Source organism: Eretmochelys imbricata, chromosome 6, assembly GCF_965152235.1.
Source record: "Eretmochelys imbricata isolate rEreImb1 chromosome 6, rEreImb1.hap1, whole genome shotgun sequence".
In the NCBI taxonomy this organism is placed as follows: domain Eukaryota; kingdom Metazoa; phylum Chordata; order Testudines; family Cheloniidae; genus Eretmochelys; species Eretmochelys imbricata.
The window spans coordinates 61,674,163-61,688,480 of NC_135577.1; the positions used below are offsets into that span (position 1 = coordinate 61,674,163).

The 14,318-nt window shown below is 43.6% G+C and overlaps 1 protein-coding gene across 2 annotated transcripts in view; it reads left to right on the forward strand.

Moving 5' to 3' along the window:
• Positions 1-14,318, forward strand: part of FUT8 (fucosyltransferase 8) — a 277,116-nt gene that overhangs the window by 91,617 nt on the left and 171,181 nt on the right. For both annotated transcript variants that reach the window (XM_077818682.1, XM_077818684.1), the window contains exon 2: positions 1,064-1,165. The gene's annotated coding sequence lies outside the window, so the exon portion shown is untranslated. The remainder of the gene's footprint in view (positions 1-1,063; positions 1,166-14,318) is intronic.

Below are 14,318 nucleotides of genomic sequence, written 5' to 3' on the forward strand. Positions count from 1 at the left end.
CGTTGGTGAGCTGACTCCCTTCTGGCCTTAAAATCTATGAACCTTTAAATTGGCAGTACTCAAATTTCTTATTTAGATTGGTTCATGTTATTATTGTCACATCTACCTACGTATATGGAAAACTCCAAAAATGTCAAGTAATCAGTTTTTTTTAAAGAGCATAAAAATTATGTAATCCATGACTGTGATAGCCATAAAATAGTCCCAATTAGTATATAAAAGTATTACTTTGTAATGTCTTTGTAGGAAAAAGAACTATGAAACTCTCAATTTCAGTTGACCTTTTCTGTTAGAAAGCTTAACTCATTTTTAATCCTTGGCACATTTGTGCTGACATCCATTGACAACTAGACTTCTGAAGACTAATGATAATCATAGGGCAAAGCAGTTGCTATACTAGAGGCAATTTATTGTACTTTCGATTTGTACTTTGTGCAGTGAAAGTGACAGAACAACTATGGCAAAATGCTAAAATAGATGTATTTTATGCTGAAGGGTGAAGGTAAATGCTGTGGCAGAAGTAGACAGTCTGCTTCTCTGCTGGCTAGTGATGGTGCTGGTGATGTAATGGTGTTGATATTGGGGGTATAGATGAAGGTAGATAGCTACAGCAATAGGCGTTCCCATTTGATCCAGTGAGCTACAGGTTAGAGGAAGTGAAGGAATTTAATATTTATCACCAGACTTGGATTTAACTTGTAATTAGAAATCTAAAGTGAAGGAACATTCTCACAAAGTTATGTGTTTTCTGAAGATAATTGAGGTTGTGAACGTTCTACCTTTGCAAACAATTGAAATATGTGGTGAGAGGTCAGTTCCTACTTCACACAGGTGATGTTATTCTACTAATAGTCTTATAAAGATTTACATGGTATAGTTGAGCACTTAAGATGAAAAAATATGTAATTTATTCCACGAAAGAAACTATGGGCCTGGCTTTCAGAGATCCTGAGCATCTACAGCTCATTTTCACTTCAGTTGGAGTTGGTGCTTTTGAAAATCAGGCCCTTAGTGGAAATGTTTTCATAAGTTGTATATTCAAACTATTAATGTTTTGTTTCAGGTCACTGTCTTTGTAAAATTCAAGGAAAGAAGCAGATACACGTGATCCAGCTTCAAGTAGAAAAAAATCTTCATTACATTCCATGGAAGAAAAAAGACACAGGTTGGTACCATAATTGAGATCTACTTTCATTATACTCTTACATATTCTGATTTTAAATATTAAACCTTTGGCAGTGTTTTGTCAACTGTATAAAATGACTGTTTTATCATGCCTGCTTCTCTTCATAATTCTGAATAACAAGTTTTTGAGGATTATCCATTCAGATATCGGCTGCAAATTGAAATACAGTGGGTCTGATTCTCTACTGTTTTCCTACACCTAGTGTAATCATTTACACATCTGCAAATAGAGTGCAAGGAGAGTGTAAAACACTACCAAAATACTCACTGCTGTATTTTACACTCACTTTATGCAAGTTTAAGTGACTGCATAAGGTGCAAGTCAGTGGGGAATTGTCTGAGTTCAGGATGTCTAAAAATATTGTTACCCTTTTTGACCGAAGTGGCTGGCCAGATTTGGGGTGTTGTGGGTAGAAGTGACTGAAGAATAATTAATTTTTCCATATGATGGCCGCTGTTTCAATCCCCTCTTTACATTCATCCTGAGTGAAAAATGGTAGTTATGGCCAACTCATAACAACAAGGTTCAACCCAACACAAAACAAAGTGTTCACTTTAATCTGAGCCCTGGTCTACACTACAAGTTTAGGTTGAATTTAGCAGCGTTAGGTCGATTTAACCCTGCACCCGTCCACACTACCAAGCCTGTTTTGTCGACTTAAAGGGCTCTTAAAATTGATTTCCTCCCCGGCGAGGGGTTTAGTGCGAAAATCAACCTCGCTGGGTTGAATTTGGGGTAGTGTGGACGCAATTCGACGGTATTGGCCTCTGGGAGTTATCCCAGAGTGCTCCATTGTGACTGCTCTGGACAGCACTCTCAACTCAGATGCACTGGCCAGGTAGACAAGAAAAGTCCCAGGAACTTTTGCATTTCATTTCCTGTTTGGCCAGCGAGGCGAGCTGATCAGCTCAGGTGACCATGGAGTCCCAGAATCGCAAAAGAGCTCCAGCATGGACCGAACAGGAGGTACTGGATCTGATCGCTGTATGGGGAGAAGAATCCGTGCAGGCAGAACTCTGTTCCAAAAGACGAAATGCCAGTATATTTGCCAAAATCTCCAAGGGCATGATGGACGGAGGCTACAACAGGGGCACACAGCAGTGCTGCTTATAAGTTAAGGAGCTGAGGCAAGCCTACCAAAAAACAAAGGATGCAAACGGTCTCTCCGGGTCAGAGTCCAATACATGCCTCTTCTATGATGAGCTGCATGCAATTCTAGGGTGGTCCCCTACCACTATCCCACCAGTGTCCGTGGACACCTGTAAGGGGGGATTCTCACTCAACAGGGATGAGGATTTTGTGGATGAGGAAGATGATGATGATGAGGAGGAGGTTGAGGATAGTGCACAGCAGGCAAGTGGAAAATCCCTTCTCCCCAGCAGCCAGGAAGTGTTCATCCTCTTGGAGCCAATACCCTCCCAAGGCGGGCTCCCAGACCATGAAGCTGGAGAAGGCATCTCTGGTGAGTGTACCCTTGTAAATATAATACAGGGTTTAAAAGCAAGCATGTTTAATGATTAATTTGTCCTGAAGACTTGGGATGCATTTGCGGCCAGTATAGCTACTGGAAAAGTCTGTTAACGTGTCTGGGGATGGAGTGGAAATCCTCCAGGGACATCTCCATGAAGCTGTCCTGGAGGTACTCTAAAAGCCTTTGCCACGTGGTGTGGGGAGGCCCGTTCATGCTGAGCTGTTCGTGTTTGGCTGAGAGGGATCTTCCCTGATACTAGCCACATGGTGGGCGGGTGGGGGCTGGGGGGTGGGGTGAAGCACATGTGCTATGTAATGTGAATCGCTTGATTCAGTGTGAAATAGTCTTCCCTTTGTTCTCTAAAATGTATCTTTTTAAATACTACTCTTCCTTTTTTTCCTCCCACAGCTGCAAATGTTTCTACACTCCCCCTATCATTTCCGTCCCAGAGGCTAGTGCAGATTAGAAGGTGAAAAAAAAACGCACTCGCGAAGACTTGTTCTCAGAGCTCATGCAGTCCTCCCACACTGAAAGAGCTCAGCAGAATGCATGGAGGCAAACAATGGCAGAGTCCAGGAAAGCGTTAAATGAATGCGATGGCAGGAGGGAGGATCATGCTGAGAGGAGGCAGGATGCAATGCTGAGCCTAATGGGGGAGCAAACTGACATGCTCAGGCGTCTGGTGGAGCTGCAGGAAAGGCAGCAGGAGCACAGACCGCTGCTGCAGCCCCTGTATAACTGCCTGCCCTCCTCCCCAAGTTCCATATCCTCCTCATCCAGATGTCCAAGAATGCGGGAGGGAGGCTATGGGCACCCAGCCACTCCACCCCAGAGGATTGCGCAAGCAACAGAAGGCTGGCATTCAATAAGTTTTGAACTGTAGTGTGGCCTTGTCCTTCCCTCCTCCCCTAATCCACCACCCCACCTGGTGCTTCCCTCTTCACCCACCCCTCCTGGGCTACCTTGCGAGTTTTCCCCCTTATTTGAGTGCTGAATTAATAAAGAATGCATGATTTTGAAACAATAATGACTTTTATTGCCTCTGAAAGTGGTGATCAAAGGGGGAAGGTCGGCTGGCTTACAGCGAAGTAGAATGACCCAAGGGGGCAGGTTTTTATCAGGGAGAAACAAACAGAACTGTCACATCATAGCCTGGCCAGTTATGAAACTGGTTTTCCAAGTTTCTCTGATGTGCAGGGCGCCCAACTGTGCTCTTCTAATCGCCCTGGTGTCTGGCTGCGCGTAATTGGCCACCAGGCGATTTGCCTCAACCTCCCACCTTGTCATAAACATCTCCCCCTTACTCTCTCAGATATTGTGGAGCACACAGCAAGAAGCAATAAGAATGGGAATATTGGTTTTGCTGAGGTCCACCGAATCAGTAAACTGCGCCAGCGAGCTTTTAAATGTCTAAATGCACATTCTACCATCATTCTGCACTTGCTCAGCCTATAGTTGAACTGCTCCTTACTTCTGTCCAGGGTGCCTGTGTATGGCTTTATGAGCCATGGCATTAAGGGTAGGCTGGGTCCCCAAGGATAACTATAGGCATTTTAACATCCCCAACAGTAATTTTCTGCTCTGGGAAGTAAGTTCCTTTCTGCAACTGTTCAAACAGACCAGAGTTCCTGAAGATGTGAGCGTCATGCACTTTTCCCGCCATCCCACGTTGATGTCAGTGAAATGTCCCTTGTGATCCAACAATGCTTGTAATATCATTGAAAAGTATCCCTTGCAGTTTACGTACTGGTTGCCAAGGTGGTCCGATCCCAAGATAGGAATATGCGTTCCATCTATTGCCCCACCACAGATGGGGAACCCCATTGCAACAAAGCCATCCACTCTGGCCTGCATATTTCCCAGAGTTACTACCCTTGATAGCAGCAGCTCAGTGATTGTGTTGGCTACTTGGATCACAGCAGCCCCCATAGTAGATTTACCCACTCCAAATTGATTTCCGACTGACTGGTAGGTGTCTGGCGTTGCAGGCTTCCAGAGGGCTATCACCACTCGCTTGTGAACTGTGAGGGCTGCTCTCATCTTGGTATTCTTGCGCTTCAGGGCAGGGGAAAGCAAGTCACAAAGTTCCATGAAAGTGCCCTTATGCATGCGAAAGTTTTGTGGCCACTGAGAATCATCCCATACCCGCAACACTATGCGGTCCCACCAGTCTGTGCTTGTTTCCCAGGCCTAGAATCGGCGTTCCACAGCATGAACCTGCCCCATTACCACCATGATGTCCGAATTGCCAGGGCCCGCGCTTTGAGAGAAGTCTGTGTCCATGTCTTCATCACTATTGTGATTGCACTGTCATTGCCTCCTCGCCTGCTTTTGCAGGTTCTGCACGTACTGCAGGATAATGCGTGAGGTGTTTACAATGCTCACAACATCAACGGTGAGCTGAGCAGGCTCCATGCTTGCTGTGGTATGGCGTCTGCAGGAGAGCAGAGTTGCAGCGGAAGCGGTGGTTGACGACAGATGCCATGAGAATAGATATTTATACAGAACGACGAGAGGACCTGCGAGGTGGATTCATGACACCAGGAGAGCAGAGTTGTAGCGGAAGCGGTGGATGACGATGGTTAGCAGGCCGACTGCACCGTCTGCTGACAGCAGTATGGCGCCTGCACGGAAAAAAGGCGCGAAACAATTGTCTGCCATTGCTTTCACAGAGGGAGGGGCGACTGACGAAATGTACCCAGAACCACCCATGACAATGTTTTTGCCCCATCAGGCATTGGGAGCTCAACCCAGATTCCAATGGGCAGCGGAGACTGCAGGAACTGTGGGATAGCTACCCACAGTGCAACGCTACGAAAGTCGACACTAGCCATAATACTGTGGACGCACTCCGCCAACTTAATTCGCTTAGTGTGGATACACACAATTGACTGTATAAAATCGCTTCCTAAAAATCGACTTGGATAAATTCAACCTAATTTCATAGTATAGATATACCCCGAGTATGAGGATTTTAAAAAACATGTTTTATCATTTCACCACTGATGCTCTTTACTAAATTTCACTTTCTGATTCTCATGCTACCATACTGTTGGGATGTTTGGATTTCAGACAGTGCAGAGGAATGTGTAAATCCAAACCAGAAAGTGTTTTCATTACAATTATAAAAGAAGCTTCTATTAGTAGACTTTTTGTTTGTAACAAAAACTACATTAAACAAACCTAAATTTTCAGCCCAAAGTACTATGATTGTGTCCTTTAATCTTTCTTCTGAGGGATTTCAAATACATGGTTTGTGATTACTGAAATTTTAACCGGAGGGGTAAATTTTTTTCCTCCTTTGTTTGACCTGAATATTTTCAAGATGATTTTGGGTTCATTTTCCTCCCTACCCCTTTCATAATATGACCAGAAAATGGGCTAACCAGTAATGGAATGAAAATGCAGTGTTACTTTTCAGTCTGTCTTATTATGTGCTTAGTTAATTTTACTAAATGACAAAAATACTGAGTTTGCGATAATTTACAGATGCAGACAAATGCATGATGAAAAGTGAATCTTTGTCACCCCTCCAAAGTGATCTGATTTCATATAAGAGAGGGAAGCGGAATGTTGTTGCGAGTAGATTGAAGACTCATAGTTTTGTACTAAGTACAAATACAGATATATAGTACAGGTGCAGTATGTTGTTCGTCTTTGAGGACAATTGGGTACCAGTCCTGCAGCTGAGTCTCTGAGCGGCTCTTGTGCTTACATGGAGTCAGTTGAAGGATCAGGGTCTATATTAAGGGAGAGAGTAGGGGAAATAATTCCTTTGAACACTGAAGGACTAAGTTGTCTTGCATATAGTGGATGACATGTTTGTCTCACTGCTAGTCATCTGAGCACATAGACTCATAGACTTTAAGGTCAAAAGGGACCTTGTGATCATCTAGTCTGATCTCCTGCATGTTGCAGGCCATAGAACCTCATCCACACACTTATGTAATAGACCCCTCACCTCTGGCGGGGTTACCAAAGTCCTCAAATCATGGTTTAAAGCAGGGGTGGGCAAACTTTTTGGCCCAAGGGCCACACTGGGGTGCAAAACTGTATGGAGGGGCAGATAGGGAAGGCTGTGCCTCCCCAAATGGCCTGGCTCCTGCCCCCTATCGACCCCCTCCCATTTCCCACCCCCTGACTGCCCCCCTCAGAATCCCTGACCCATCGAACTCCCCCTGCTCCTTGTCCCCTGACCACCCCCTCCTGGGACCCGCCCCCTATCCAACTGCCACCTGTTCCCCATCCCCTGACCACCCCAGAACCTTTGCCACATCCAACCGCTCCCTGTTCCCCGACTGCCCCCCGGAACCCCCTACCCCTTATTCAACCCCCCGGCCCCCTTACCCTGCCGCTCAGAGCAGCATGTCTGGCCGTTCCACCACCCGGTCGGAGCCAGACATGCTACCGCACTGCCCTGCATGAGCGCGCAGCCCTGCTGCCCATGTGGCATTGTGGCTCCGGGGGAGGGGGGACAGTGGTGGAGGGGCTGGGGACTAGCCTCCCAGGCCAGGAGCTCAGGGGCCGGGCAGGACAGTCCCGCTGGCTGGATGTGGCCCACGGGTTGTAGTTTGCCCACTTCTGCTTAAAGACTTCAAGTTACAAAGAATTGACCATTTACACTAGTTTAAGCCATGCTTCATGCTACAGGGAAAGGCGAATAGTGATCAGTGAGACCCTGAGCATGTGAGCAAGACCCACCAGGCAGATAACTGGGAAAGAATTCTCTGTAGTAACTCAGAGCCCTCCCTGTCTAGTGTCCCATCTCCAGCAGTTGGGGATTTTTGGTACTTTCTCAGGTAGAGTGGGAATACGTGTATATGTACGTACTTGTCCCAGTACTTGTTATCTGAGCACATCCTGTTGTTTAATCTATCATACAGAATCAATCTGTTTCAAAAGTGCTGCTTCCCTGCTTTCTAGGTGGGAGGCAGGATTATTAATGATGGATTGTGGCTTCAAAAGCAAGGTGTGAATAGTGGCATAAGCTTATGTGAAGGTCACATTGGAATATGTACATTTTGTTTGTGATGTACATTGTACATTGCACATCTGCTGAGATGCAGTTCACAAGCTGACATTCACAGCTGTTTGAACAGAAATAATAAAACATGCATATAATGTTATAAATGGTTGAAATATATTAGAATTTTAGTGTTTCTACAGTACTTAATTTATAATGGAAATATATAAATGTAAATACACTTCTCTGTTTCAGTATATATTAATCCAGAGTCAATTATTCATCTTCAAGTGTCTATTCCATTTCAGATGTGTGCACACCAGTGCATTGAAGCTGGAGTTCTTTTTCTCATAGCAGTACCTTTTGGGACAGTGTGGCACACCCACCCCTGTGCATTCATGCTGCTAGTCAGGGGTATGAAGAGTGGTGCCGCGCTGACCCGCCCCGCCCCCCCCCCCCCCCCCCCCCCGTTCCTTCTCACTGACCAAGGTTGGTACCTGGGGCATCTGTGAGCTTCTCACACTCTTTCCCATTCTGTCTTTAGAGAACCTTTTCCTAATTTTTTTTATTCTAAATAGTTTTAGCATAGTTCTAGTTCTAGTTTTAGTTAGTGGTACTTGTTTAGGAAAAATGTATTGATTTTTATTTTACTTTTCATTGAGCTTTTAACGCACTATCGAGATTTGCCTAAGTCCCAGGGGTTTAAATGCTATTCCAGCTGTCACAAATCTAACCAGTGAGTGATCCTCACTCTTGCTGTTTAAAATGTTTTGGAGAAGGACTTGTGAGGCACAAGTGCCATATCTGTAGGGGTTTAAGACCAGAACTAAGAAGCTGATGGATGTTTGACTTCGAGATTATCCTGATGGAAGCAGCTTTGTGACCCCCTTTGAAACTAAGCCATTTGGTACATAAGCGTTTGGACTTGACTCAGTCTCAGAGCATGCCACCAGATTTGGTGACATCTTTGGGTGGAGAGAGCTGGAGAGAAGACACCGTTCTCTGGTACCTTGCAAACAGCATCAGAAGTCTAACACTTGAACCTCTTGTAACCAGAAGAAGCCCTCCTCATCTTTGAGGGCTAGGTCTCATACTGGAAGACCAGCACAGAGATTGGAGCTCCTGCTACGCACTCCCTCGTACTGCATTCTAGCATTATAGAGTTGTTGACACAAGCACCTCATGTGGTACCATTGAGACATTGCTGGTACCTTCTGTGATATCAACTTCCTCTACGATACATCTTACTCTGTTGGTACCAATAACATCTGAAACATACAGTGCAGCAGGGATCTCTTTGGTAGTGATGGCTGTGAATGAAAAGGTGAGATAGGGCAATCTAAATCTACTGCCAGCGACAAAGATACAAAAAATTGGATCTTTTTTGGAGAAAGGTTATTTGTTACCAGGATTGCAGTTTAGAATTGCAAATCATCATGCTCTCATAGTTCGTTATGATTGTGGAAATGTATAGACAAGTTGCTAGATGATTCTAAGGAGAAGTACGCAGCACTTGTGAGTGAAAGCTGCTGGGAAGCAAGATTGTCCTTACAGGCTGGTTTAGATGAGGTGGATTTAGCAGTTCAAGTAAGGGTAATGGCAGTCAGTATGTGTTATGCTTCTTGGCTGCAGTTGTAATGCTTCAAGAGTGTGAATGCCAACCTCAGGACAGGCTGTTAGGAACCAGGGCACAAACCCCAAATTGGTTGTGAATTCTATACTTAGATTTCAGCAACCAATTATTAAGTGTGTAAATGCCTTGGGTTCTATAACTGGCTAAACAAGGAGTTACAGACACTCTCCTTGGGTACGCCGATCTGCTTCTCTGCCCAGGTGAGCATACCTTTGTGATAGATGGTCCCTTACACCAAGAACCATGGCAATATTCTGGTTACTTCCAGTCCCAAAGGACCAGTTGCTAACCCCAGGTCAATTGTACCTTAGATCTCACACCAAAGACAATGCTTGTAGCCTATCCTATAATAAACGACATGAAAATTTATTAAATAGGAAAAGGAAATGAGTTATTGAGAAGGTTAAAGCAGATAAACATATATACACACAAATGAACTACAATCTTACATTTCAAAAGATAATAGGCTTTGTATAGTAAGCAAGCTCTATATGTCCTTTAGGACTAACTCATGCTAAGCAGATGGGGATCTCTTGCTTATGCCTAGAAAACTTTTTACCCCCCAGAGTCCAAGCAGCACAAAGATGACCAGTTCCTTCTTGTTAAGGTTTTTTTTATCCCTTTCTTGCATTGTGCTCTGAGTTGTAAGCTCAGCTGATGGGAGGAATCCACTTGCATGATTCACATCATCTTCATGAGTGGTGGGGAGAGCGGAACAACGGTCTTCTGCCCTCTTTAACGTCCCACAATAGTCCGTCTGGTGTCAATGGACTTTTGCTGTTGAGAAGGACATAATACCTTCTGTTGAAGATCAGCACTTCACACTAATTTGTCTCTCTCCAGTCTGGTGATTAACAGTCACATGGGCTCGCACTACAACCACCCAAATATTACCTTACAACATGAGATACAGAGGTTATAAGTGAGATTAATGCAAGTAGCAGCTCATAAACCTTCAGCAAAGTCTAAATACTAAACTCATTCTTATAATTCTAATACCTATTTTAACAATACTAACACAGAGTGAGCCAGACTGATTCCAGCTATGTATTTGTTAGTGTTCAATTGAGACCTGGGGACTTGGGCATGAGCTGGTACTTGGTCTGCCAGCATCACAGCAATCATCTGCCATTCTGGCTAAATCCGACAAATAATTGAATATTTTCCCAGTGAAGACGTAAACTTATTCCCTGAGAAAACAGATAGAGCCTTGCATTCTGCTAAAGATTCTAGGGCAATCTTTAAATCACTAGGCATTTACACTCCAGCCCTTGAGAGAGAGCATTTCCATCCTTAGATCCACCAGGGATGTGCTATCTGCCAAGGTAGCTGAACTAATCTCTAGAATGCACCATAAGAATCAGAGACCACCACCACCACCTCTTCCTGCCTCTAGCTACCTCTAACAAATCAGTAACATCTAAACAGTCTATTTGTCTCCATTGCTGAGATGATGAGAGGACAACTGGTCTCCTCATAGAGGATCTCCCCCTGGATCTCTTCCTACATTCATCAGTGCTATGATATTAAGGTTCCTTCCCCTTAACGCATTTTAGTGCACTCTATAAGGGCACAAGCAGTGTTGTCTGCTTTAAGTTATGTAGCCATCAATCACATTTTCAGGGCTGCAACTTGGTCATCTGTTCACACTTTCACCACTCATTATGCTCCATGGGTAGGAGAATGGACATAAGGAGGAAGGGCAGTGTGGATACCAGTCTAACAGGTCATACTGGCTGTAGAATGTCCGTGCCTAATCGGGTAAAGAATGTGAGCGAGGCCAAACAGCAAAAATGTTTGTACAGCAGTGCGAGAAGCCTAGGTAACAAAATGGAAGAACTAGAGCTACTGGTGCAGGAAGTGAAACCAGATATTATAGGGATAACAGAAACATGGTGGAATAGTAGTCATGACTGGACTACAGGTATTGAAGGGTATGTGCTGTTTAGGAAAGACAGAAATAAAGGCCAAGGTGGTGGAGTAGCATTGTATATCAATGATGAGGTAGAATGTAAAGAAATAGAATCATAGAATCATAAAATAAGAAGCGATGGAATGGATAAGACAGTCTGTCTGGGCAAAAATCACATTGGGGAAGAAAATTACTAGAGCCTCCCCTGTGATAGTGCTTGGGGTGTGCTATAGACTGCCGGATATGGATAGAGCCCTCTTTAATGTTTTTAATGAAGTAAATACTAATGGAAACTGTGTGATCATGGGAGACTTTAACTTCCCAGATATAGACTGGAGGACAAGTGCTAGTAATAATAATAGGGCTCAGATTTTCCTAGATGCGATAGCTGATGGATTCCTTCATCGAGTAGTTGCAGAACCAACAAGAGGGGATGCCATTTTAGATTTGGTTTTGGTGAGTAGTGAGGACCTCATAGAAGAAATGGTTGTAGGGGACAACCTTGGTTCAAGTGATCATGAGCTAATTCAGTTCAAACTGAACGGAAGGATAAACAAAAATTAATCTGCGACTATGGTTTTTGATTTCAAAAGGGCTGACTTTCAAAAATTAAGGAAATTAGTTAAGGAAGTGGACTGGACTGAAGAATTTATGGATCTAAAGGCAGAGGACGCCTGGGATTACGAGGAGGCCTGGGATTACTTCAAGTCAAAGCTGCAGAAGCTATTGGAAGCCTGCATCCCAAGAAAGGGGAAAAAATTCATAGGCAGGAGTTGTAGACCAAGTTTGATGAGCAAGCATCCCAGAGAGATGATTAAGAAAAAGCAGAAAGCATACAGGGAGAGGAAGATGGGAGGGATCAGCAAGGAAAGCTACCTTATTGAGGTCAGAACAAGTGGAGTTGGACCTTGCAAAGGGAATTAAAATCAATAGTAAAAGGTTCTATAGCCATATAAATAAGAAGAAAACAAAAAAAGAAGAAGTGGGACTGCTGAACACTGAGGATGGAGTGGAGGTTAAGGATAATCTAGGCATGGCCCAATATCTAAACAAATACTTTGCCTCAGTCTTTAATGAGGCTAATGAGGATTTTAGGAATAATGGTAGCATGACAAATGGGAATGAGGATATGAAGGTAGATATCAGGAGAGGTATTTCCAGTAGGGATAAGGAGGTTTTAGTACCGTTATATAAGGCACTGGTGAGACCTCACCTGGAGTACTGTGTGCAGTTCTGGTCTCCCATGTTTAAGAAGGATGAATTCAAACTGGAACAGGTACAGAGAAGGGCTACTAGGATGATCCGAGGAATGGAAAACTTGTCTTATGAAAGGAGACTCAGGGAGCTTGGCTTGTTTAGCCTAACTAAAAGAAGGCTGAGGGGAGATATGATTGCTCTCTATAAATATATCAGAGGGATAAATACCAGAGAGAGAGAGGAATTATTTAAACTCAGTACCAATGTGGACACAAGAACAAATGGATATAAACTGGCCACTAGGAAATTTAGATTAGAAATTAGACGAAGGTTTCTAACCATCAGAGGAGTGAAGTTTTGGAATAGCCTTCCGAGGGAAGTAGTGGGGGCAAAAGATCTATCTTGCTTTAAGATTAAACTCGATAAGTTTATGGAGGAGATGGTATGATGGGATAACATGGTTTTGGTAATTAAATATTCATGGTAAATAGGCCCAATGGCCTGTGATGGGTTTTAGATGGGGTAAGATCCAAGTTACCTGGGAAAGAATTTTCTGTAGTATCTGGCTGATGAATCTTGCCCATATGCTCAGGGTTTAGCTGATCGCCATATTTGGGGTCGGGAAGGAATTTTCCTCCAGGGCAGATTGGAAGAGGCCCTGGAGGTTTTTCGCCTTCCTCTGTAGCATGGGGCACGGGTCACTTGCTGGAGGATTCTCTGCTCCTTGAGGTCTTTAAACTACAATTTGAGGACTTCAATAGCACAGATATAGGTGTGAGGTTTTTTTTGTAGGAGTGGTGGGTGAAATTCTGTGGCCTGCGTTGTGCAGGAGGTCAGACTAGATGATCATAATGGTCCCTTCTGACCTAAATATCTATGAATCTATGAATCTATATTACCATATCTGAGGTAGAAGCGAAACTCGAACAGCTTAATGGGACTAAATCAGGGGGCCCAGATAATCTTCATCCAAGAATATTAAAGGAATTGGCACATGAAATTGCAATCCCATTAGCAAGAATTTTTAATGAATCTGTAAATTCAGAGGTTATACAGTATGACTGGAGAATTGCTAACAGTTCCTATTTTTAAGAAAAGAAAGAAAAGTGATCCGGGTAACTACAGGCCTATTAGTTTGACATCTGTAGTATGCAAGGTCTTGGAAAAAATTTTGAAGGAGAAAGTAGTTAAGGACATTGAGGTCAAATGGGACAAAATACAACATGGTTTTACAAAAGATAGATTGTGCTAAACCAACTTGAACTCCTTCTTTGAGAAAGTAACAGATTTTTTTAGACAAAGGAAACACAGTGGATCTAATTTACCTAGATTTCAGTAAGGTGTTTGGTACGGTGACACATGGGGAATTATTAGTTAAATTGGAAAAGATGGGGATCAATATGAAAATTGAAAGGTGGATAAGGAATTGGTTAAAGGGGAGACTACAGCAGGTCATACTGAAAGGTGAACTGTCAGGCTGGAGGGAGGTTACCAGTGGAGTTCCTCAGGGATCGGTTTTGGGACCAATCTTATTTAATCTTTTTATTACTGACCTCTGCACAAAAAGTGGGAGTGTGCTAATAAAGTTTGCGAATGACACAAAACTGGGAGCCATTGCCAATTTAGAGAAGGTCTGGGATATCGTACGGGAGGATCTGGATGACCTTGTAAACTGGAGTAATAGTAATAGGATGAAATTTAATAGTGAGAAGTGTAAGGTCATGCATTTAGGGATTAATAACAAGAATTTTAGTTATAAGCTGGGGATGCATCAGTTAGAAGTAACAGAGATGGAGAAGGACCTTGGAGTATTGGTTGATCATAGGACGACTATGAGCCGCCAATACAATATGGCCTGAAAAAAGCTAATGCGGTCTTGGGATGCATCAGGCGAGGTATTTCCAGTAGAGATAAGGAGATGTTAGTACTGTTATACAAGGCACTGGTGAGACCGCA